Source organism: Xenopus laevis, chromosome 9_10L (assembly GCF_017654675.1).
Source record: "Xenopus laevis strain J_2021 chromosome 9_10L, Xenopus_laevis_v10.1, whole genome shotgun sequence".
Classification (NCBI taxonomy): Eukaryota; Metazoa; Chordata; class Amphibia; order Anura; family Pipidae; genus Xenopus; species Xenopus laevis.
This window is the reverse complement of record NC_054387.1, coordinates 67,926,547-67,950,913: the sequence shown is the minus strand read 5'-3', so window position 1 is coordinate 67,950,913 and position 24,367 is coordinate 67,926,547. Positions and strand designations below refer to the sequence as shown.

Here is a 24,367-nt window from a genome sequence, read left to right as displayed (position 1 = left end):
GTGTGAATTATGACCGATTTATACAGATTTTATATTAAAATCTATGTATAGAGAACCAAGCAGAAAGAATTCCTTACACATGCAAAATAAAATGTGCATCACATGATTTGCCATGCTGTTGAAATTGTGGGTATAAATCTTTTGAAGTACTTTAACTCTTTTATATATTCCCATTTTATAAGCATGTTTTAATATTTAATTTCTATATGAAAGCATATAGGAAGCAGCGATCTGTTAGATGTAGATCACTATAACAGAGCAGATACCCTCAGTTGGCCCCTTTGGGATCTTTATCAATTAAACATTTATCAACATATACATTTCATGCAACTAAGAAACATAAATTGCCTTTATGTATAGGGATATAATCATTTATAACTTATTTAACATTCCTGAGGGCTACTTTTCCTCTTGTGATCAACTGATAGGGAGTCTGTATAGACTGCAATATTCTTTTAAAATGGCCATACACAGTGTATATGTTTGGGTAAGTCAAGTAATTCTGGAAACAGTCCTCCAGTCCCATCATGGGGGACACTCTGGAGTTGCTAGTTGTCATATGCTAAGACCGAATATTTGGTCTGCCCTATCAGTGCAATGTGTGCAGGTCATAAGTTGCCCTGGAGGTGTGTTCCTTCTTGAGATGCGATTGTTTTGCTGTTCATGTCATTCCAAATGAACTGATCAGTGTGTAAGCAGGTTTAGTTATGTTTAGAGCATCATAAATAATCACTATATCCTCAGTATGTCATGTGACCTTTCTTGTATATAAAAGTAGCCTATAAGGTCTTTCTGCACCAGTGAAAATTGTTCCTCTGTAACAGTCATAAATAGATTCCTCTATTAGTCTCTCCCTTGGAGCCACTTTATTACTGTATTGATGAGAGGTAGCCTGTAAACATACCAATTGTGCTGGCATAGTGAGAGCATTAATTTGCAGTTTTATGTATGTTTTTTCATAAATTATTTTAAGTAAGTTCTTAGTAAAGGGGGCCCTGAGAAATGCTTGGGCCGTAAAAAATTGATTATGAATTAAAATAGCCTGAAAAGCATGTGCACTTAGAGGACCGCCTAAAGGGAGGCTTGACGTATTGGAAACCACTGACAGCAATTGGATCATTGGCAGGATGGGCTTAGCCAAAATGCCAGTTAAGGTAATATTTAGGAAGAATTTTATCTGCACTTCAAGATATACCTGAAACCCCAGCTTGAAAATAAATTAATGGTGGTACTTGGGGTGAAGACATTGCTGTCCTATGCAGAGGCGTTGCACCAATTAGGCGAGTTGAGAAACTCAACTCAGGCGGGAATGCCCCACTAGTTACCAGGGGCAGCAAAATGGTGCTCCTAGTAACTTTAAGAGCTGATTTTCCAGTTCTGCTCTTTTAGCGCAGAGAGAGCAATTGCGCTCTTTGCGCTAGTGCCCTGGACCCCCCTGCCCATGGACCCCTCAACCCCTCATGGTGCACAAAGGAGAGCACTGGGGGGGGGTTCTAAGCAGCAAGCTGCCTCATGAGGTGGAGAAGTCATAGGGGGGCCTTAAAGCTAATTAGGGGAAAAGGCTATTAGCTTCCTTACATACAATTAGGTTAAGATTTAGGGTAAGATACTCTTTAAATAATGGCTGAATTACCAAATTTTACTATAACTGTAAATTTGTTATAAGCTAATAGGGCCCCCTCCAAGGGGACTGTAAACTGAAAAGTTCTATTTAGTTGAAGACCGTTTTGGAGGTCCAACCTTTGCCTTCCCTAGTTAACAATGATGTCACAGATATAGGAAAACATTGATGCATCTGCCATTCAACCATTCATCCTTATTAGCCTTTAATCTGGGCTTTTACATATATGTAGGGGAGCCTTTCCCCCAATTAGCCTTAAGGCTGCAGCCCCTCCCCACTGCTCCAGGTCCCCAAGGAGGGGGGCCAGTCGGCCAGTTTGGGAACCAAGTGCTACACATTGTACAATGTACAGTACTGAAAGTATCAGCAAGCCAGAATTGTAAATTCTACTTTAATGTGGCTTGAGAGTTAGGATTTGGTCCTACATGTACTGTATCTATGCATAAAAAATAAGAGCAAAACAGAGCCAAGCAAGCCTACACCAAGCACTTACTCATTGGCTTTTGGTTCTGCTGGGAATTCATCTGAAATTGGAGTCAGGTTAAGTGCTGGGATGCCAAAATAAATTCTGCATCCGGTGCATCCCTAAGACCAAACTATATTCCCTTTATATCTGAAACAGTGGTAGAAGAAAGAAATATAAAATCAATGCTGCGCCTAGTAAGGTCATTGAGTACAAGATCCCTAAATATAACCCTACAGTTGTGGGCAGCTATGTAAAAATGTGGTGTAGGACTTTGAAGATGATCAAATGAGTCAGTCAGTACAGTGCCACAGTGCAAACACGCAGAAGAGAATTGCAGCCTTGTGTCAGATTGTGTACAAATGAGTCCATGGTACAGTTAATATACATAACGGTTTGTTTGCCTGGCTCCCTATCAGCCCTCTTGTGTTTGGCTTCCCGTCATGTTAGAACCACTGGAGTAGCCACCCATCCCTGTCAGGAGAGATTAACTCCATGGCTCATCTATGTGCTGCTCCAGGTCTTCCCCTGTCACATTCCAAAAGCCAGAAGCCCTTTCCGAGGAAAATGGAAAGTAGCCCTCACACAATCAGCCCCGGTTCTTGTCACTTCATGTCTCGTTACACTGGTGGCTAAATCCGCCTTTCTGCCCAGAGATGTCACCTCCATTACTTGTTTTGCTGCGCAGCCGTGTGTAAAGGTCTTTTGGAAGACGCAGAGAAAAAGTCTGGTGACCATTATAACTTGCAATGACAACAACAGTGTAAACATTGCTGAGGAGCTGATTGAGTGACAGAGTTAATTAACTCGCAAATAATTGAAGTCGTTTAATGGAGCCACAGGAAATAAAAGGAAATAGAATTATATATAATTATTTTAAGGTTGAATAGTTACAAGGTTAATGGTAATATTGCAGTTTGTTTACAGTGTGTGTTTCTTTGGGCTCATGTGAACTAAATGTTTGTTAGGATATAAAGTTTTAATTTGATGGTTTTTACTGTTTTTAAAACATAGGTAAAATGCAATCCCAATATTATACATTTGCACATTAATGTATAGTACATAGACACACTGGCAACGTATCTACATGGATAGGGTATGAGAAAAGGCAACTCCTGGCAATTATGTCAAGTTATGGCCCCCATCTGAGGGCTAGAAAATTAAGTTCAACCTGATGGCCTAACCTGCCATTTTTTTGCACTTTGCACACTCAATTCTGCATTGTGTAAACTGAAGCTGACAATTTCCTGTAGTGTAAAAGATTATGAATCAATGACTTGCATATACATTACTTTTAGCTAGGCACAAGACATATGATCATTTGATTGGCAATACATGCAGAGATATTACCCGGAAGCAGACAGAAATCTTTTAACCTGTCTGATCGACCAAACGACCGATCTCTGCCGGATTAAAAATGACGGCACTCTCCACACACGGTCCGAAAATCGGACGAATCCTCGATTCGTCCGATCTGATCTTTGCGTCTATGGCCAGCTTTAATTACTAATAAGCCTTTCATTGTGACATTTATATTCTATGTGTACTGTATATTTTAAGACAGTCCCTAAGCTCAGTAAGTGACAGCAGCACAGATCATGTGCAGTGAATTAGTAGAGAAGAACATGGGGAGCTACAAGGGCATCTTTGGAGGCACAGATCTTTACTGCTAAAGGGCTGTGATTGACTTGGGCTGGTACAGAACACAATGTACAACACTTCTAACCAACTTCTTTAGTTAAGCTTTAACTCTCCTTTAAAGTTGTGCTCCACCAAAATGAAATCCACATAAACCTTGAGCACTAGAGTCCATATATTCCATCAGTTGTTCCTTAACAAAGCACAGATAAGTATGACAACATATATGGAGGGTTGGTCTGACTCGGACACCAATGAGATCATAATGTCTCAGCTAATATGTAGTGAATCCATATCCTATTCCTGTAGATATGTTGCCAGTGTGTCTATGTACTGTACATTAACAGGTGGCCATAGATGTAGAGATCCACTCGTTTGGGGATGTCGCCAAATGAGTGGATCTCTCTTCGATATGCCCACACTGAAGTTTGCGATTTTGGGCTGATCCGATCGGATCAGAATGGAGGCCAAACAGGCAGTCAGATTGTGGGACTGCATCAATGAAATGATGCGCCCGTGATCCGGCGGGACTTTCTATCCTTTCTTTCTGCCCGATCGGCATCTGGCCGACTTTTGGCCAGATATCGATCAGGAAAGCCCGTCGGGGGGCTCTACACACGGGCCGATAAGCTGCCGACTTAGTCTGTTGGCAGCTTTTATCGGCCCGTGTATGGGGGCCTTAAGTCTGATTATGACTAAACCTAGCAGTCAGAGTAGAAAAGGTACTCACTCAAAATGGAACCACTTGGCATGGACTATATGATCTGAACAATGTCTTAGGACCCTAAGACTCAATTAGTGATCCAGTGGAGCAACTGGTATCCATACTTGCATAAAAACCTAAAATAAGGATACATCTAACCATATCAATTTTCTACATAGCAATACCGATTGTCTACCCAAAGCTATGTCCATTTCATGACAGGGACAGTTTATACAGCATTGAGGCAGCAACACAATTATCAATTCTGTAAGTTGACATAGTCTTGATCAGAGAAAAGAATCAGAGAATACCAAAAGTTCTTTAGGTTTCACTTTAATAAGACCTTCTTATAAATTCCAACAAACAACATGCTTTTTCCGAAAATTAATTTAAAGTAAAAAAACTTCAGTCTCAACACAGAGAAAAATGAGTGGTACTGGAACCAGAGAGCACTCAAAAATATAAAGGAGCAAAGGAGCTAGGGCTTCTTGTTATAACGAAGTGCACGGTAGTCTAATTGGTGTCAAAAATTGCAATTAACTAGAAAGTGACCTCTAAACAGGCATTGCCTTGGATAGCCGAAGTAATTATCTCACGATCTGTATGGTAACCTACCGCTTAACCTCCCTTCAGTTGCTAATCCCTTTCTGTTGTGATTGATAACTGCAAGAAGATTAACCTTATGATTTAAAGCATTCGCACAGTATTAAAAAATTGTTGACAAAATCCCTTCCTATGCAGGATGGTGGGTAGAGAAATATCTTCAGAAGTGGAAATAAATAGAGGCAGTTCCAGGCAATACATTATTAACCAGTATGTTCATGGCTCTTTCCTGCAGTGAGAATCTTGGCAGGGTAAAAGATCAGTCAGTGGAATCAGACTCTCTAAGAGGGTTTGATTCAAACACAAATTACATTTTGAGAAGGCAGTGACTTCAGAACGGCTTTTGCCTTTGTCAGTTTGTATAGAAGTTTCTGCAGCTGCTTTGTATTTAGGTCTGACAGTTGTTGTAGGGAATAGTCTTCTCTGTAAAAAAGTGTGGTATAGGCTTGATCCTCTCCTGATGTGTTTGGCTGTAAAGGAGCATGTTGGATATAATAACTGATTCATGAAGGGATGTGTTCCACCAGTATGTTTTGTTATTGCTTATATTGCATTTTATAGTTGGTTCTGCCAGCCTTTCATGTTGGTTACATTCCTCTGGGCTGGTACTATCAGCACACAGAACAAAGTCATTTAATGACACCTAGGAGCACTGGCACGCATTTTCTTCACTTGCAGTTTGCAAAGCATACAGGAAAGAGGTGTTTTTGGAGGCTGCCCAAACCAAGTTTTTCACCAAAAATCCTTGACCAGAAGGGGTAGGTAAGTGGAGGAGGAGGTGTGGTGGGAGGAAGAGTGGGATTTGCTTGGGGGGGGGGCAGAGGAGGGAGAGCAGGATGCCTCCACTCAGACAAGTTCTGAGCCACAGGGTGGGGAAGGAAGTAAGGAAGGGTAGGCTTGGGGAGTCAACATTGGGTGGTAGGGAAGGAAGTGTAGTCAGGAGGACCATTCTTACAGGAATAGGAAGGGAAAGGAAGAAGGAGGATGGCCAGCGGCCCTCTGGTGGTAGTGTCAGGAGGAGGGGACCAAACACCAAAATTGGCCCTGGACTTTCCAGTGAGGAGAATTCAGTACTGGGTGATGAGGTGATCGATGGGACAATTCGTTTGGTGTGAACTCCTGTGAGATCAATGCTGCCAGATACAAACAGCTCTGCCAGCAAGTAACGAATGTCCTTGTGGAGTAAGTGCTTTATGCCGTAACAGAGATGCGGTGTACAATTGCTTCAGCAACAAGTTTGTGGCACAGAGAGCAAAGATCCAGAAGGCGGGTGGAGGGCCAACATTGACCTTCGCCTCAAGCCCTTTGAGCACTGCTTTCTGGAAGCTGTTTGTGAAGAAGGCTGCAGAGGACTGTCAGGCAAAAATATAGACACATATAAGTTGTTTTTTTTTCCTAAATGTTCTAATGTTGCCTTGTTACTTATGCTGAAGCAGGCCCCTATTTGGCATTGCTTGAGACTTTGGCTGCAACAGCCATACAGATGTGTCATAAAAAGTTGTTTTCAGCCAAGCATAAGTGGGTAACTTTCACCTTACTAGTACTGTCTTGCACCATGTGCCACTGAGATTGCATGAAGGCGTTGAGCCTCGTATTTGAGGTTGGAGCAGATTGCGTTAATTAATGGCAAATGCTGGCCCTCTAGCGTTTTGAATGCTTTTCCCTTGTTTTGGGATCACTGCCAATTCCATAAGGCTGTTTGCATGTTTTAGTTAGGCTTTGTCCTTTGTTTCCAAACCTTGTTAAACATTCTTTTTTCTTTTTCCATTTGTGAATGAGTAGCTAAAGCACAGCAACAAAGGTCCATAGTTAGAACCAGGCTAACTGCTCAATAGCAGACCCCTGCAGAGGCAGAGAGACCAGCTAAGAGGCAGAAGAGGAACACCAAGAAGCCAGTGGGGCAGATGTGTCTGAGCCCACAGAGTCCTTAGGTAAATATAATGTTTCTGGTTGTTTAACAAAGCCGTTACTTTAGCATTATATGTATATTCTTATATCTATTTATTATTTATATTTTTCAGAATAACAAGCAGTGGAACTCCACAACCAGTCCTGTTCTGTTACCCAGGCATAAGTATTGAAATTCAAAATGCTTGTTAGCCTGGTCTTCAACTGTGGGTGGGCTGAAGAGGGTAAAAAAGCAGGTGGATGCTAGCACACTATACACAGCTTTGTTATGAAAGATCAATGTCTATTGTCAAAGAGCCACCCTCTTCCTTAAATTTTTTTTGGATGAGTCTGACACAATAACCAAGTCACCTGCCCCCCTGCCCTGATTCCCCTGGCCCACTGACATCTACAACTCCTCTTCCTGTCTACTGTTCCCACCTGACAGTCTGTGACCATGGGATCTGCTTAGCACCAGAGACAACAGGGTAAGCTGTGGGGGCTTTATAATAGACACCAATGATTTGCATTGGGGCGAGAATTGCATTAGCAGAGATGGTGATGGGGTCTGTTATATTTCTGTTCAGCCCAGGGTTATGCTTAGTCTGTGTCCATTTTGTGCTTGCTATATCTTAACACCTGCTGCTTCTGCCAGGATAAGTGGCCAGGACCAAGAGCAGGGAAAGATGGAAAGATCCATCGGTGGAGGTTCCAGGGAGGACTGCGTGGGAGCCAGTAAGCTTGCTAGTTGCTTTCCAGCCAACTCAGACTCATCAACACAGTGAGTTACTCCACCAAAAGCACTAGATGGCATACATTGATGGCCATCTAGTTGACCTGAGGCAGGAGGTGGCTGTGTTGAGGGAGTCGGTTGATCATAGTAAGCTGGATAGAGAGTGCCAGCACCAGGAGTGGATACACTGCCGGCAGTCCTGGGGCATGCCTGCTAAAGGGTCAGTTCCTGAGCCCTCATCTGAACCTCAACCACCACCCTACATGCTGTCCAACAGCCTAGGGCAAGGGGGCATTTAAGGAGCTGAGGAATGGGGTCCACCCCTGACTGTGGGCCTGGTAAAAAGCACATGTAGGTCTCCTAGCTGTGTCCTTACTTTCACTTTGCAGCCTTTCATGGACAGACCTCTTCACCTAATTTCTCCCTATCCACAAACTTTAGCAATGCATCTCTTCAGGCTCACACGATCCGCTACCTGATCTAATGGTATTAAACAACAAGTCCCATCATTTTACAAATCCTCATCAACCCAAGCTAAATTCTCCTCACTCCCCAATAACATCTGGGAAGCACTAGTAACATCTAAAGGTGGCCATAGACACAAAGATCTGCCAAACGAGTGGATCTTTCTCCGATATGCCATTAACGAGCATGGCTATATCGGGGGTAATCTGAACGTTCGGCCGTATGGCTGAATGAACTGATTACGATGTGCAGTGGGCTCAAGCGGGATCAGTCGGGTCAAAATCAAACCTGACCGATCGACCAAACGACCGATCTCCACCGGACGAAAGATGTCGGCACTCTCCACACACGATCCGAAAATCGTACGAATCGAGGATTCGTACGATAGCATCTGTGCGTCTATGGCCAGCTTTAGGGGCAGATTTATTAAGGGTCGAATTGAAAATTCAAATTTACACATTTTTTTATGGTCAAAACTGTCAAATTAGATTTGCATTTTTAAAAAAAAATGTAATTTGATTTTTGAGATTTATCATACTCTGTCCTTTTAAGAACTCAAATTCTACTATTCTCCACCTAAAACCTGCAGAATTGCTGTTAAAGTCAATGGGAGATGTCCAGGGAACAATTTGGAGTTGTTTGCAGCCTTCCTGACATTCAAGTTTTTTTCGGTCAATTTAATTCAACTGAGTTCGAAAAATTCGATTTTTTTAGTAAATTTAGATTGGTCGAATTTCAAATGTATGGGAGTTTGGTGAAGTTTTTAAAAACTCACATGAATTCAAATTTCGACCTTTGATAAATGTGCCTCTAAGTGTATTTGTTCTAACATATGTATTGTGCATTTGCCTAATAGCACTGAGAAATATGTTGGTGCTCTAAAAATACATTTTAGTAATTAAATATGTTGGTGCTCTAAAAATATAGGTTAATAATTCCATATGTGGCCCTGCCTTTGTTTTGGCCTACTTAAACAAATACTACTACTAATACGCACTAGAGAAGCACATGTTACATCTATATTTAGAACATACAAAATTCTCCTTGTTTGGGGAAATCTGAAGCATCTTTCTGTATATGCTGTGAATGTTATATGCCTACAGTGGTAACACTGATATACTGTGTTTAATCACAATTTCTAAACTGCAATTTGCTTATCAAATGTATGCCTATTGTATAAAGTGCATTTAAGGGCAAGTTGTGTGTTATAAAGGCATATTTGTGTTGTACTGACATGCCAAAGAAACATGGCTCCTTCTCACTCATTGTTCTATGATGGACTTAAAGGGCCATTGACTTTAACACCTTATCATCTGCTTTACAATGTAATGTGCAGAGGAAACAAAGATCTGATTTGAAATGCCATATGTTTATCATTAGTATACAATATAGCCAAAGTATGTTTTATATGGCACCTCCACATCCTTCTAGCATATGGTACCAATGGGCAGCCTTCAAAGAACCTCATTCTCCTTTGCTTTCCAAAATGCAAGTCCAAATTTGAAGGGCAACTTAAAGGGATACTGTCATGGGGAAAAAAAATGTTTTCAAAATGAATTAATTAATAGTGCTGCTCCTGCACAATTCTGTACTCAAATCCATGACCTGGGGCAGCTGGGAAATTGACAAAATGTCTAGCCCCATGTCAGATTTCAAAATTGAATATAAAAAAATCTGTTTGCTCTTTTGAGAAATGGATATCAGTGCAGAATTCTGCTGGAGCAGCACTATTAACTGATTCATTTTGAATTTTTTTTTGTTTCCCATGACAGCATCCCTCTAAATGTTGTACTACTATGCACTTTAATAATGGTTAAGTTTGCATCCCAGGACTGACCTTATGTATCTCTGGCTGTTGAGAAAAAGACACCAAATATGTTTAAAAATGTCATCAATGTAAAGCATTGTTTGTGATGTTTATTTTTTTTTTATATCATTTCTATGTTCAGACTGAGCTGTGCCTTGTTACCCTCACCTGTGCCTTGTTACCCTGGCTGTAAGGGCACATCAGGTCAACAACCCAGAACCCTTTATAAAGCGCTACCCTTTAGTGGTCAAGGAGAGCTGTTAGAGGATGTTAAGAATGTTCATACTGGATTAATGGATATTGCTTGTAGAAAAAGATTTTTTAATGAAAATATTCTACTTTTGTAATCAATACATCTTGTTGAATGTTTAAAATATTATTTAATATTTATTCATATATTGTCAGGGAGCCGGGAGCTCGATCAGGGAGGTAGTCAGGATCGAGGAGGAAGCCCTCTTGAGGGATCAAAGTCGCGGTGTCCAAGGGGTTAATCAAACGGATAATCAAAGTTCAGGCAAGAGTTCAAAGGCAGGCAGATAGAAGCAAGATCCAAAGTCCAGGCAAAAGGTCAGGATAACAATCAGGAACAAGATTCAGTAATAACAGCTCACAGGGAACCCAGTATAAACACATACTTGGGCGCCATTCTGGCGTCTTGGTTGCGCTTTTAAGTTTTAATTTGGCGCCATAGTGATGTCATTGGCGTCCTGACACCGGCGTCGTTGCGCTGGCGTGTTTGCGCCAGCGCCGCTACCCACGTGGCGGCCATGGGCGCTGCCATTTTGGGAGCGACGCCGGAAGGAACGGATGCACAGCCCGGAGCTCCTGGAACTGCGGCGTTCGTGACATATATTTCCTAAAAAAATCTTACATTTCAAAATGCTGGGGCACAATTTGACTGTGAATGGGGTTACTATTAAGAAATTACAGGATTTTTAGGCAGAAATTAGAAGTAAAATAATATTAGGCCAATTGTTAGCAAATATAAGTAACAGGTGGCATACCATTATCAATAGACTGTAGCTAGCACTCAGATACATTGCCTTCATGATGGCGTGTCCCTTTAATTTGACTCTTGGAAGCTGATGTTAAGAAATGGTTAATGTACTTACCCACCAGCCAGCCCTCCAGCATTACCCCTTCGGTGAAGTGTTCATAGAGAGCTTGTGGTGTTGTGGACACTCTGGGAAAACTAGATCTCATAATCCACAGGTGGGAATCACACATCATACTTTGTTGAAATGGGAGAACTTCCTGTTACAGTAGGGCTCCTTATGACATCTAGGTGGTATGAACAGAATATGAGTGCAGTCAATTTTTCCCACACAATTTGGAAAAGGGCCAATTCAGTCAAAATGAAATATATGGTCATTCTAATATTTATCCTAGAAAAAAAAGATAAACAAAAAAATGTTAAATCACAAAATCACAGGTCATTTATATATACTGTAGGAGCAAGAAGTCCCTCCCAACTGAGACTGGACCCTCACTTTAAGAAATATTGTACTATGATGTTGCTCTTATCAAACTAAAATTAATGAGAGCTATTTAATGTTCCTCTAATACTTAGCCTCTAAAATGTTCCCATTAATAATTAAGCAGTAAGAGTGACCATTGTGACCTCTTCTTTTATTAACACGTTTAATCTCTGCGGTTACCTCTGTATGTTCAATGGGCAAGAAACTCAGTAGCACTCTGTGCAAATAAAAGCATAATTATAGCGTTCTGTGATTTTGGTGTTTTTTTTTGATCAATGATGCCTTGGCATTAACGCATGTATCATCTCATAAATCATGTTTTACTCTGACACTGAAAGCAATTCCTTGGAGAGTTGTTAATGACTGTAGATCCCCAATGCAAAATATACTATATCTAATATGTAATAAACAAACTTTCACTTGAAAATAAAGCGATGTGAACATTAGAAATATATTGCTAAGTTTATTCTATCAGTGTCTGACAAAATAAGGTTTTTGTGGAGACTCCATGTAGGCCCAATGGATAATTTTATAAACATAAGTTAGCAATTGTGTTGATTATTTGTTGATTTTTAGACACTGACAAGCAAAAGAGCTCATTCTTACACTTCAATAGGTGAGAATTTAATGGGTACTGTATGTACTTACTCATTGCCTGAATTAAGGTGCATAAGACGTGATCAACATGTACACATGCAAACAAAGTTCATACAGTGATTCATCTAATTGACTTCTGATACTCAGGGCAATCCAGGTGACAAGACAGCATTTACAGGGAAAAACATATCATCATCCCAGATAGAAGTTCTGGGAAGATGGGGAAAAACGAATGGAGAGACTGGGAAAGAAATGTAACAACGTGGAAACGAGAAGAAACAGATATATGAACAGAAGAAATAGTGTAAGAACAAATGAAAGAGGGACACAGATAGACAAGAGAAAGAAGGAGAAAGAAACAAAAATAAAAGTGGTGGGGAAGATGGAGAAGGAAAAGAAGTGAAAGAAAGTCAGAAACACAAAAGCAAGAGAGAGAAAAAGAGACATGAGTAATGAGGAAAGAGAGAATGAAATGGAAGAAAGAATGATTAGGGCAGAAAGAAGATAGGAAAATAGGCAGAGAATTGAAAGGAGAGGGTAGGAGTATAGAGAAAGAGAGAGGAAATTAAAGAGAGGGGAAAGAAATTAAAAATGTACAGTGGGTGAAATAAGAAGAGAAGGGAAAAGCTCTAGAAAGACCGAGAAACTAGGAAACATAAATTGGGAAAAAAGAAGAGAGTAAAAGAAGGTTAACAGAAAGGGGAGGTGGAATAGAAAGAATGAGAGAAACCATTTAATTAAATGTCTGATGCCATAATGGTGTTTCAGATGATTTTTGGCAACATCTGGCAGGCATGTTCCATCTGCAGGTAGCCAGGCACTTCATACACACAACGAAATGTAAAAAATGGACTAAATACACTCCATAAACTGAACATAGCAACATAAACATTAATTTTTAAAGCAGTTCTCTTTGCCCCTCTCAGCTCAGAGATTAATTCTCTATAAAGCTTTACTGTAATCTTGTCTGAATATTAAACTCCATGCTTAAACTTGTGGCCATGTGGAATAGTAGATGTTGAGCTCATTCCTGCCCTGATTTAAAATCATGTCAAACAGAAGGAAATATCATTTCCTTCAACATTCTATCTACATGGCATCAATACATCAAGACGTGGAAATGTTTATGGATATATCTGAGAGTGTTACCGTATGTTCCTTCACTCAGCAGCAATGTGCATTCTAGTTAGAGTGAGATCATAGCATATAATGGCAACATTCAGCTAAGATATTGATCAGGGTTCTCATTTCCGATACATCTTAATACTATGAATGCAATATTTTAATGAATTACACTAGAGATACCGAATGCTGTAGACCAACAACTCCTATAATCCTCACCAACAAGGAGTTGGAAATTAAAAACATCCAGCGGCCTTCAGTTTGCCCAGTCTTGACCTAGACCATGAATAAACACTGAGTGGATACAGTCAGTGTTCTCTTGTTTCACCTTCAGTCATGAGATCTCTCCTTATTGTGAAATTAGATGCAAGTTGAGAGCCATGAAGGAATGTGACATTCCAGGGCCAGCAAACTGTATCTAATCCCAGTGTCATTTCATTGTAACCCATTAAACAGTAATCTTACACACAAAAAAAAAACGTTCAGGTGAACGAGACCTTGATTTTTTTATTAATTTTCCAGCAAGCTTCCGTCAGTTATTTCTCTTGGAAGACAGTTTAATACTGCAGCCTTACATTCTTCTGTGTGTGATCACTGCACTGCTTAAATCTATATCTATTGATACTTTAAAAGACTCACAATCATTCATCACATAAACTGGCTTTAGAATATTTTAGACTGCCTATTCTTTGGGAATCTCATACAAAGAAATCTCCATATGATCTATACTATACAAGTCATTTTGACTGACCACAATGCTTTGGATTGCCATGGGCACTTCTCACTTATGGCAATGACCTTTAGTGATCCAAATCGATTTGATCATTGCTGCTAGTAGAAATGATCAATATATTTTCCATAAGGTAAATGTTCCACCCATGAACATGAATAGGGAATAGGGAAAGGGGGAAGCAGATATTGGTAAGGAGCATGGCTAGAATTATCCCACCATTTCTATGTAAGGTTAAATAGATAGGGAAGGGGGAGATGTGGGTTAGGAGTGTGGCCAGAAACATCATGACATATCTAGGTAGGGTTATGGTGGCCTAAAGAATAGCAAATGCCAGTGTTTGGATTGGTGCAGAAAATGTGGTGCAAAAAGCGGTGTAAAATAAATAGCGAATTTATAAGGTGTGTTTTATTTTACTCCATGCGAATGCCAGATTTTCTGCTGTGATTTAAAACATTTCAGACCTTTGTAAGTTCTGTCAGCGAATGCTTGCCGATGCGTGTCCAATTATTCCGCCATTTTTTAAACCACATAATAAATCTGCCCCTTAGTGTATTATTACATATGGGGGTAACAGTTTAATAACCGTTACTGCTCACCTTCTAGCTAACTGTATTCACAACAAAGACTGGGAATAATGCAAGGCTTAAATAGCTTTGGATTGAAAACGAATATGAAGACAATATTATTTTCCCTCTTTAATTAAATGGCCGCTGGGAGTTTCGAAACATAACACTGTGTATAGACTGGAACTTGATCACTGGTACATACTGTGTATGGCTGGTTTCTCACAAGTGTAAGGTTCTTTTCATCCTAATTAATATGAATAAAGATATAAAACAATGTTCTTTCTCACTGGCCTTTTGTCTCCTGCCAAAGAGATGTCATGGCTAATTTGCTTACCGAAGTGCAGTGGAGGCAATTTGCCAAGTTTTTTACCCAGAATGCAGCATCATTATATCTGTTAGGGGATGTTGCATTGACAGTTGCACCCAATACTTCAGTCATCATTTCACTGTGAATTTTGACCCAGTGTACAGAACCCCAATGCTCCCAAAGTTTCAGGATTTCCCAGTGTCAGTTGCTATATTTGCATGCAATTCATCTGGTTAGAGCAGTGGGACACATCAGTGCCAAAACATGCAACTGCAAGGAGCAGTTTTGGATGCATGTCAATTTAATACATTATATAAATTTGCAAAACAACTTTACAGAGATTGTTTCATTCACATTCACCAGTCCCTGCCCCAGTCCCTAGTCTGTATTTTTTAGAGTGTGGTGATAACTAGAGTTGTAGAGGAAACTAGGGATGCACCGAATCCAGGATATGCAAATTAGGGGCAAGGAAGGAAATTGTGTGACTTTTTGTCAGAAAACAAGGAAGTAAAAAATGTTTTCCCCTTCACACCCCTAATTTGCATATGCAAATTAGGGTCCGGATTCGGTATTTGGCTGAATCTTTCGTGAAGGATTCAGGGGTTCGGCCGAATCCAAAAAAGTGGATTTGGTGCATCCCTAGAGGAAACACATGTAGACAGGGGAAGAACACACAGGAGTCACTTACTATGACCTCAGACACAAGTGCTAAAGCGCTAAGGGGGGCAAAATTGTACCCAGGTTGGAATCAAGTTTTAAGGTAGTGCTTGAAGGATGTTAAGAAGAACCAAATGCTTAACGAGAGAGGAAGGCAGCTCCAGAACTGGAACTATGCTCTGGAGAAGTCCTTGAGGTGAAAATGGGAGGATTTAAAGAGAGAAGACAAAAGTAGAAGATCATAAGCATGCTGGTGTCTTTAGTGAGCTAAGGTCAAATTTCTGTGATGTTATGTAGGTGACAGTGAGAGTAGATGTGGGGACCTGAGTCCAATATGACATCACAGCAGCAAGCCAATGAAGTACGAGAAATTGAGATGTTTACAAATATGGAGATGCTATGAGCAGATGTGGCAACTGACAGGGGAACATAATGAGTTTTGTTTTGGAGATGTTTAAAGTTGAAATTGAAGCCAGTATTGTGACATCCATGAGGGTACAGCAGGGAGGTTTATGGCAATGTGAGATATAAAGACATTTTGAGCATCCAGGACTCCATTAGAGAGACAAATAAAACAGAGGAAGAAAATTAAAATGGGTGCATATTTCCTTTAATTCTGTGTAATGAATAAATGTGCATTCCAAAGATAACTTCAGGCAGCACTGTCAGTGGATGTGGGGAAAATACTTGAGGGAAATTATTGAACAACAATGTGTCGTGGGTGCAATATGTAGGGGTGACCCCTGCACCAGGCAGCGTCATCACAGAACCATTACACACACAGATTTTTTGGGGATTAATTAACTAGATAATTGGTACTTACAATGTTGTGGCCATGATGGCTCTATGATGAGATACACAGCAAGGATGCGCTCCCTTGGGCTTTGCAGATGATAGAAGACATTTGCACGGTACTTCGTAATTATAGGATCTTTACACAACTTGTTCAGAATGAAGGGAAACCATTCGCCCTGTCTTTCCATGAGATGATTCCCTATGGAGATTTTAATTGCCATTTCTGCTGCACATCTTCATATGAGCTCCCTCCTGGAGAGATAATTGTATTGACTGTGGGAAGAAAAAAATCTTATTGCCATGGAGAAGATCAGATTCCCAAACTGCAGCCATCCAATGCTTGTTGAACTACAACAGCATTTCCACACTATATGTACAATATGCATCCACCACATACGGGGTGGTATGTGTGTGTGTCCCCCACAAGGTACATCATAAGCCCTGTACTTACCACCTTCTTAAACTAAGTATATACTGCAGAGGTCCCCAACCTTTTTTACCCGTGAGCCACATTCAAATGTAAAAAGAGTTGGGGAGCAACACAAGCATGAAAAAGTCCCTTGGGGTGCCAAATAAGGGCTGTGATTGGCTATTTGGTAGCCCCTATGTGGACTGGCAGCCTACAGGAGGCTCTACTTGGCACTATACTTTGTTTTTATGCAATTAAAATTTGCCTCCAAGCCTGGAATTAAAAAATAAGCAACTGCTTTGAGACCACTGGGAGCAACATCCAAGGGGTTGGAGAGCAACATGTTGCTCACGAGCTACTTGTTGGGGATCACTGATATACTGTATCCCTGGTGCTCCTTAGCACTGCACTCGACTGCACCTTACAGTAAAAGTGCCAACAAAGGAGAGAATGCGACAGAGTGTACTTTGCTCTGCACCAGGTACAGAATCATAGTAACTCCACTTTGTCAACAAGATTGCTGTTACAATGCTTGCAGAACAGAGCATGGGAAGAATGTAATGATGGCCATTAATAAAGTACAGTAAGGAGAGATGCAAACTGAATGATTGCTCAAACAGCCCCATGAGCCAAATGTTTTGCAACCTCAAGTGATGATTGCTTGAAGCACAACCAGTTGCTATGATGCTGCAAGGATATCCATTGTAATATCACCCACTGTTATCCTTACAGGCATGGGTGTCCGGAGAAAGGGTCAAGAGGGGGCAGTTGTCCCACCCTGACACCCTGTACAGATAGTTCCAAGACACTATTTGTAAATTTAAATCCCAACAACACAAAATGTTTTTTATACTTTTATTTTTTTATACTACCCCAAGTCAAGCCTTAATTAAGTTATCTCCTGCATTGTCATGAATAGGTTCATCTTCAGTGGGATGCTACCCTGTGTGATATATCAGCTTTCTTGCCTCCCCTGGAAAATTTTCTTAGGACGCCCATGCTTACAGGTGTTTTAAAATATGGGTAGGCTCCTTGTACAGTGATGCACAGCATTACATAAGTTCCTGGGGAAACCAAAACAGGTACAGAGCAATTACTCATAGTAAAACTTCTAATGTGTATGTGCCAATCAGCACGGGAGTATGACAACGTGATAATGAGAGCTCTAACCAATAGCATCTCTGGATTCTTGACATGAAATTACCCATAGCTTTTTTCATTAGTTTCAGAAAGTGACTTTTGTCATCATGGATTGGGGCCTATGCTTGTTGATCTTCTAGGGACAGTGCTTAGCTTTGACAGGAGGAATTATTATGTAAATGCAATGCCTCCTACCTGTCTCAATCAAGAAGACGTAGATTCCATGGCAATGAATGTGTTAAACCCAAATCCGTAGCACCTCAATGCCATGCAGTCAGACATGCCAAGGCCTGCACTGATTATGCTGCAGATTTCACACAAAGTTTCAAGTTGAAATGTTTTTTCTTTAAACCATTAGGTAATGATTTTTGGCACTAAGATAGAATCGATTATTCTGCCAAGTGACAGACAAACAGTACAACTACCATGGATTTTATATTAAATGTTTAATTAAAGGTGACTCACTCTGAATCTAATGTCCTTGCTAACAGCTTGGACCTTATGAAAGCAAATTTGCAGCACACCAGGTTCCTCCCCTGTAAATTGCCACCCTACAAAGGTGGAATGGAATGATAATTACGTTAAACATTTCAAGCTGGGAAGGCCGGCAGAGCGTCACAGTGACTCACAGCAATTATCAAATCAACCCCTGCTCTGCACCTGATATAATCCCTTTTCCCAATTATTGATGCTTTTTTCTCAGCCTAAAAACATTTCAGCAGATGCTTCTGACAGGTGAAAGGGAACTAAATGTCAAAATGTGTATTTGTTATAGGTAAGGCAAAGCACATGTGAAAAAGATTTGCCCTTTAAATAGTTGAGAGACATGTTGTGGTTCTACGGTTTGTTCATGTTGAGGATCTTCTAACTTTGAAGTCACACAGTCTTTAAAGGGATTATGTCACAGGAAAACAGGTTTTTTCAAAGCATACCAGTTAATAGTTCTGCAGACTTCTGCATTGAAATCCGTTTTTTTCAAAAGAGCAAACAGATGTTTCTATATTTAATTTTGAAATCTGACATGGGGCTAGATATAGTCAGTTTCCCAGGTGCCCTCAGTCTTGTGACTTGCACTCTGATAAATTTCAGTCTCTCTTTACCACAGCACTGCAAGTTAAAGGGATTTCACCCCCATCCCTTTCTCCCCCAGCAACCAACAGAACAATATCATACAATAGTAATAATCCAGGTCCCACTGCAACTCCTTCAGGTACATTGAGTAGGAGAAACAATAGCCTGTCTGAAAGCAGTTCCATCCTGAAGTGGTGGCTTCAGGATGGCCAGGCAAAATGACCTAAAATGGCTGCCTACACACCAATATTAAAACTTGAAAAAAATACACTTATTGGTTCAGGAATAACATTTTATATGGTAGAGAGAATTATTTGCAGTATAAGAAATGTCATTTAGAAATAAAATCTACACTATAAAAATCATGACAGAATCTCTTTAAACCAGGCAGTTACCACATAGGTACCACACGGCAGGCTATAAGACAGTATAAACCTATTTCTATTGCTAGTGGGCACAGGGGAAGCTTCCTTTACTGGCATTTTATAGAAATGGACTGCGCAAGAATCAAGCAGCTGATCAGCTCCAAAATGAATAAGAATCTAAGGTTACTATTCACATATAATCCATCTAACCAAAATAATGGACACCAACATTTTTTTAAAATGAGGCACCTAATCTACCAGAGCATTGTTTAATTCCTCTAAATTGCCCCCCCTCCTGCTCAGTGAAAACTGCGTTCCCAAAGATTATGAATTTCTTAACCAAGCAGTCCAAGAAATACTGGCCAGTCAGTGTTACTGATTGAAACAGAACTTCCTGGACTTCCTGGTCAAATAAAAAAAACATACCCCTGCTACTGTTGGATATTTTGCTGTCATTGATACGAACATTTTAAAATATGTTCATAGATTTCTCCCAAGTCCAGGGCAAAGGTCATTAACAAAAACAACTTCTTGGTTAATACAAGCCAGTATTCAACTTTGTCTCAAGTGTCTTACATAAAGCAATATGAGCACATTGACATTACCTCAAGCAGAGGAAGAACCATAGCCAGTCCCACTAATACTGAAGATGAATAAAGATCCTTGTGCTGAATAACCTACAGTATTAAATATATATTGTATGTAATATAGAGTAAACATAGACGACACCGTTTATTTAAAACCTATTTCTGATTTAGAATTGCATAGCGGTAATAGTTATGGTTGGATAATATAGAGCACCGGTGTGTACTAAGAGGTAAATTTATCAAAATGTGAGTTTAGAGTTAAATACATAAAAATTCACCCATGTTCTATTCATTTCTATGGAATTTTTAGAAGTGTATTTATTAATAGGGAATACACTTCTAATACTACCATTTGATACATACACTTCTAAAAATCCCATAGGAATGAATAAAACGTGGGTGAGTTTTTATGTATAACTCACATTTTAATAAATCTGCCCCTAAGAGATAGTGAGATAAGGAGAAGGCCAGGCTTGTGAAACTAATTGGGCTATATATAATGTGAAATGCGTAGGGGATGCAGAAGCCTGGAAAACCCAACCAACTAATAGTCTAATTTTAGCCATCTACAGTAAATAACTACAAATTATACACGAAACACAGAAAAAAATCTCCAGCGCACAGGCTAACTCACGCTGTGGCGTTGACCAGCTGCTATAAACACCTTTGTGCCAGCGCTTGGTCTAATCCACATTCTGGAGTTGACCAGCTGCTATGAATGATAAAAAAAAATTGGCAGCACACAGTTTGCCTTTAAAAATAATTATTACAAAAAAATTAGGTGTTAGTACCACACTTTGGCCAAAATATGTAAGCTCACGTGCCATGTCAAGGCTGCTCATTGTAGCTCACGTGCCATGTCAAGGCTGCTCATTGTACGTAAGTACTACACTATTTGTGAGCATTCTAAAGGTGGCCATACACGGATAGATCCGCTCGTTTGGCGATGTCGCCAAACGAGCGGATCTCCCTCCGATATGCCCACCTTGAGGTGGGCAATATCGGGCTGATCCGATCGTGGGCCCTAGGGCCCAACGATCGGATCCTAGCGTTCGCCAAACGGGCGGTCGGATCGCGGGACCGCATCAACGAACAGATGCGGCCGCGATCCGACGGGATTTTTAATCCCATCCGATCGAGATCTGGCCGACTTTCGGCCAGATCTCGATCGGGGAAGCCCGTCGGGGGCCCCCATACACGGGCCAATAAGCTGCCGACTCGGTCTGTCGGCAGCTTTTATCGGCCCGTGTATGGCCACCTTAAGTTTGTAGTACATTTAAAATCAAGTCCCCAGCAACCAATATGACTGAGTAGTAAGACCAGTGTGCACTTACTCTTAGCTCTGGTGAGAAAGCAGGAAGCTTTTAAGCCCCAGTGAACAATCATACACCTGTAAATAATTCCCTTCCTACGCTATCTATTAGCATTTTAAGTTTGTAGTGCATTTAAAATCAAATCCCCCAGTAGACAATGTAAATAGCAGCTGGTCAACACCACAGCGTGAGTTAGACTGAGCACTAGCGGTTTTTTTCTGTGTTCTGTGTACTTATTGTACCTAAATATTGTCCATATCCGTCTTTAAAAAGGGAATTAGTTATACAGTAGATGTATGTTAATTGGCTGGGGCTAAAAAGCTCCTTGCTTTTCAGTATAGCCCCTGAGTTAAAGGGAAGTGCACCATGGTCTTATTATTCAGTCACATTGGTTGCTGGGGGACTTGATATTAAATGCACTGCAAACTTAGAATGTTTACAAATAGTAGAGGACTCATGTACAATGGGGGCCTTGACATGGCACGTGAGCTTACATATTTTGGACACCTAATTTTTTTTAAATAATTATTTAATTCTTTTTAAATGCAAACCGTGCCCTGGCATTTTTTCTCTCTCTTTGTGTACAGTAAATAGCTGTGCCTATATTTGTTAGCTATTGCTTTATAGAATATATAAAATAGTTGTTTTTTTAAAGTAAACAGCATGTCATGCCCCTGCCAAGTGCCAACAAATCAGATTGGTGTTATATTACAAAGAAGTTTCTCATTGTGAAGTATGTTAGGCAGGTGCATTGTTAGCAGGGGCGAGGTACAAGGAAGAGTTTTCCTTTCTTACCTTTTGTTGCTTCCCTTGAAGTTATTGTTCAGGGTACGTACCATAGCCAGCTGGCATCAAAGCACGCTGTGAAAGGCATTGTAAGGCTCGCCAGGGACACGCTAACCTGAAACTTCCAACATCGTCGCACACAAAAGGATTTGATATAAAAAAAGTCAGCACAGATTTCTCTGGCAAACAGTACAGTATATATCCCCCAACCCACCTTTAACTTTCTATGGAACAGAAAAGGTATTTACAGTCAGAGTATCCCCAACGCATCCTCCATATTACTCTTGCCTAGCCTAAAACTCATTGTGGATGTAGCTGCCAACATATCCACCTATAACACTCTTTACTTTCTGGTAAGCCTCATCCCTTTGCAGCAAAAAATGACGTGCAGCATAGATGCACGATTATTAGTGCTTTGTAGCACTGAACTCTGCATAAGCAGGATACCCTCAGATATTTCAACACTGATTTAATGTAAATATTAGGGGCAAATTTACTTAGCTCGAGTGAAGGAATAGAAGAAAAAATACTTCGAATTTCGACCATCGAATTGGCTACTTCGACCTTCGACTACAACTTCGAATTGAATGATTCGAAGTAAAAATCGTTCGACTATTCGACCATTCGATAATCTAAGTACTGTCTCTTTAAAAAAAACTTCGACCCCCTACTTCGCCAAGTAAAACCTACCGAACATCAATGTTAGCCTATGGGGAAGGTCCCCATAGGCTAACAAATTTCTGGCTCGAAGGAAATTAGTTAGATCGATGGATTAAAATCCTTCGAATCGTTCGATTAGAAGGATTTAATTGGTCGATCGAACGAATTGCGGTAAATCCTTCGACAGTCGAATATCGAGGGTTAATTTATTTACAACACATCACTGCCTGTTTGCACTTCCTAGGTACAAAACACAGCCCTCTGTGGTGCAAAAGAGCCTTGTATCTAACATTTGCCATGAACAGGTGGTAAGTACAGGGTCCCTATAATGGTTATGTTTATAGGCACCAACTGGTGAACTACAAGAACAGCACAAAATTAAGGGCGATTTAACTGTATCCCATGTCCTGTCTGCATGTCACATGCCATACTAACTGTCTTTAACATTTGCACCTCTGGTATCTGGTTCAGAATTTGCACCAGATTGTTGAGGACCAAGTTACACTGGAATTGTTAGAAGGAAGGTTGCTCATTGTAAATAAATCCTACACAATGCAAACCCTTGGAGGGCTAGCCCAGGGCTAGGGGAATTGTCAGGAGGGGCTCAGAGGTTTGAGGTGAAAGTGTATTTGCTCTCCTAGATACAACTGAAACATGAACGTATAATTATGTGAGTTTGTTATACACAGTTGTTTTCCTAGATGCCTTACCTTATCATTAGCTAAATAGACTTTGACCTACAAGGGTGACTTGAACAGAAAAAAAATTCAACAACCACTGCTTTACAGTCAACCTGTAGCCAGGGGCTTAATACCTGTTCCAGGCATAGGTCTTTTATTCTGCCTGATATTAATACAGGTAAAATCATGTGGACGACCTTTTAATGAATATATATGGCAGGGTAAATAATTATTGAGATGACAATCTTAAACATCTAGAATTAAAGTATAGACTCTCGTCTCTCGCTGTGCAGTGTAATGTACGACACGTTTCCTCAGTCCGATGTTTCTTCTGTTCCCAAGAGGTTGGGAGGAATGGGAAAATACAAGAAAGGAATGTGCTGAATATCAGTCCAAAAAAATGTACCTTACAAAGCTCAGATTTTACATGTTAAACCACTGACCCAGGAGATAGGAAGGAATATTTCACCACTAACCACGAAAGAATAATATACACTCTCTGTTTGGTCCCATTGCTCCTGCTGACGGATGGAATCTGAACAAGGAGAATGGTAACTGGAAACCTATCACTCCTCAGTTCAGGCAAAAAGATAAGTATAGGGGCAGGGAAGGGAGATTTTGATGTATACCAAGCCACAGGAGACAGCATTCCCAAGGCTATTATCACATAATTCTATGTTTCTTTGGAATCCCATGTGCCCTATTTACAATTACAGATAGGCACAGAACTACGTGCACAGCCATGAACACCATACATAATGCCCTTGAACATGTCTTTTTTTGCCCCTAGAGTTCATGCGGATTCAAATTGTCATCTGTTTTGGTGACTAGTTGAGTGCAATTTGCCCTGCATTTGTGTTGGAATGTTAGCACTTCTTGCATCAATAGCATCTGACTCACTTGAAGAAATGCATACCTTTTAAAACAATTACAGTACCTATGCTAGCATAGTTTTAAGAAGAGAATCTTTTGTGTTATGGAGAGTGCCCCCAGTGATGTAAGTTTATGACCCCTTCTGGTTTCTTGTTTATGGATTAGAACACAATAGGCTATAGGAGGTGCTAAGAAACGTTGAGGTCAGCTTGCCAGGCAGGCAATGTTAATTTAGTGATAGCTGGAACTAATAGCTCAACCAATACATACATTACTTTCAGCTTTTAGTTGAAGATGAAAAGAGTTGT

The 24,367-nt window shown here is 40.4% G+C and overlaps 1 long non-coding RNA gene across 2 annotated transcripts in view; it reads right to left on the bottom strand.

The window, feature by feature from the left end:
• Nucleotides 1-24,367, bottom strand: part of LOC108701324 — a 44,818-nt gene that overhangs the window by 5,614 nt on the left and 14,837 nt on the right. Inside the window, exons 2-3 of one of the 2 annotated variants that reach the window (XR_001933152.2) lie at nucleotides 16,204-16,448; nucleotides 11,033-11,305 (exon numbers count right to left, since the gene is read on the bottom strand). This is a non-coding gene — a long non-coding RNA (uncharacterized LOC108701324). The remainder of the gene's footprint in view (nucleotides 1-11,032; nucleotides 11,306-16,203; nucleotides 16,449-24,367) is intronic. The other variant, XR_001933153.2, reaches the window with a different exon arrangement.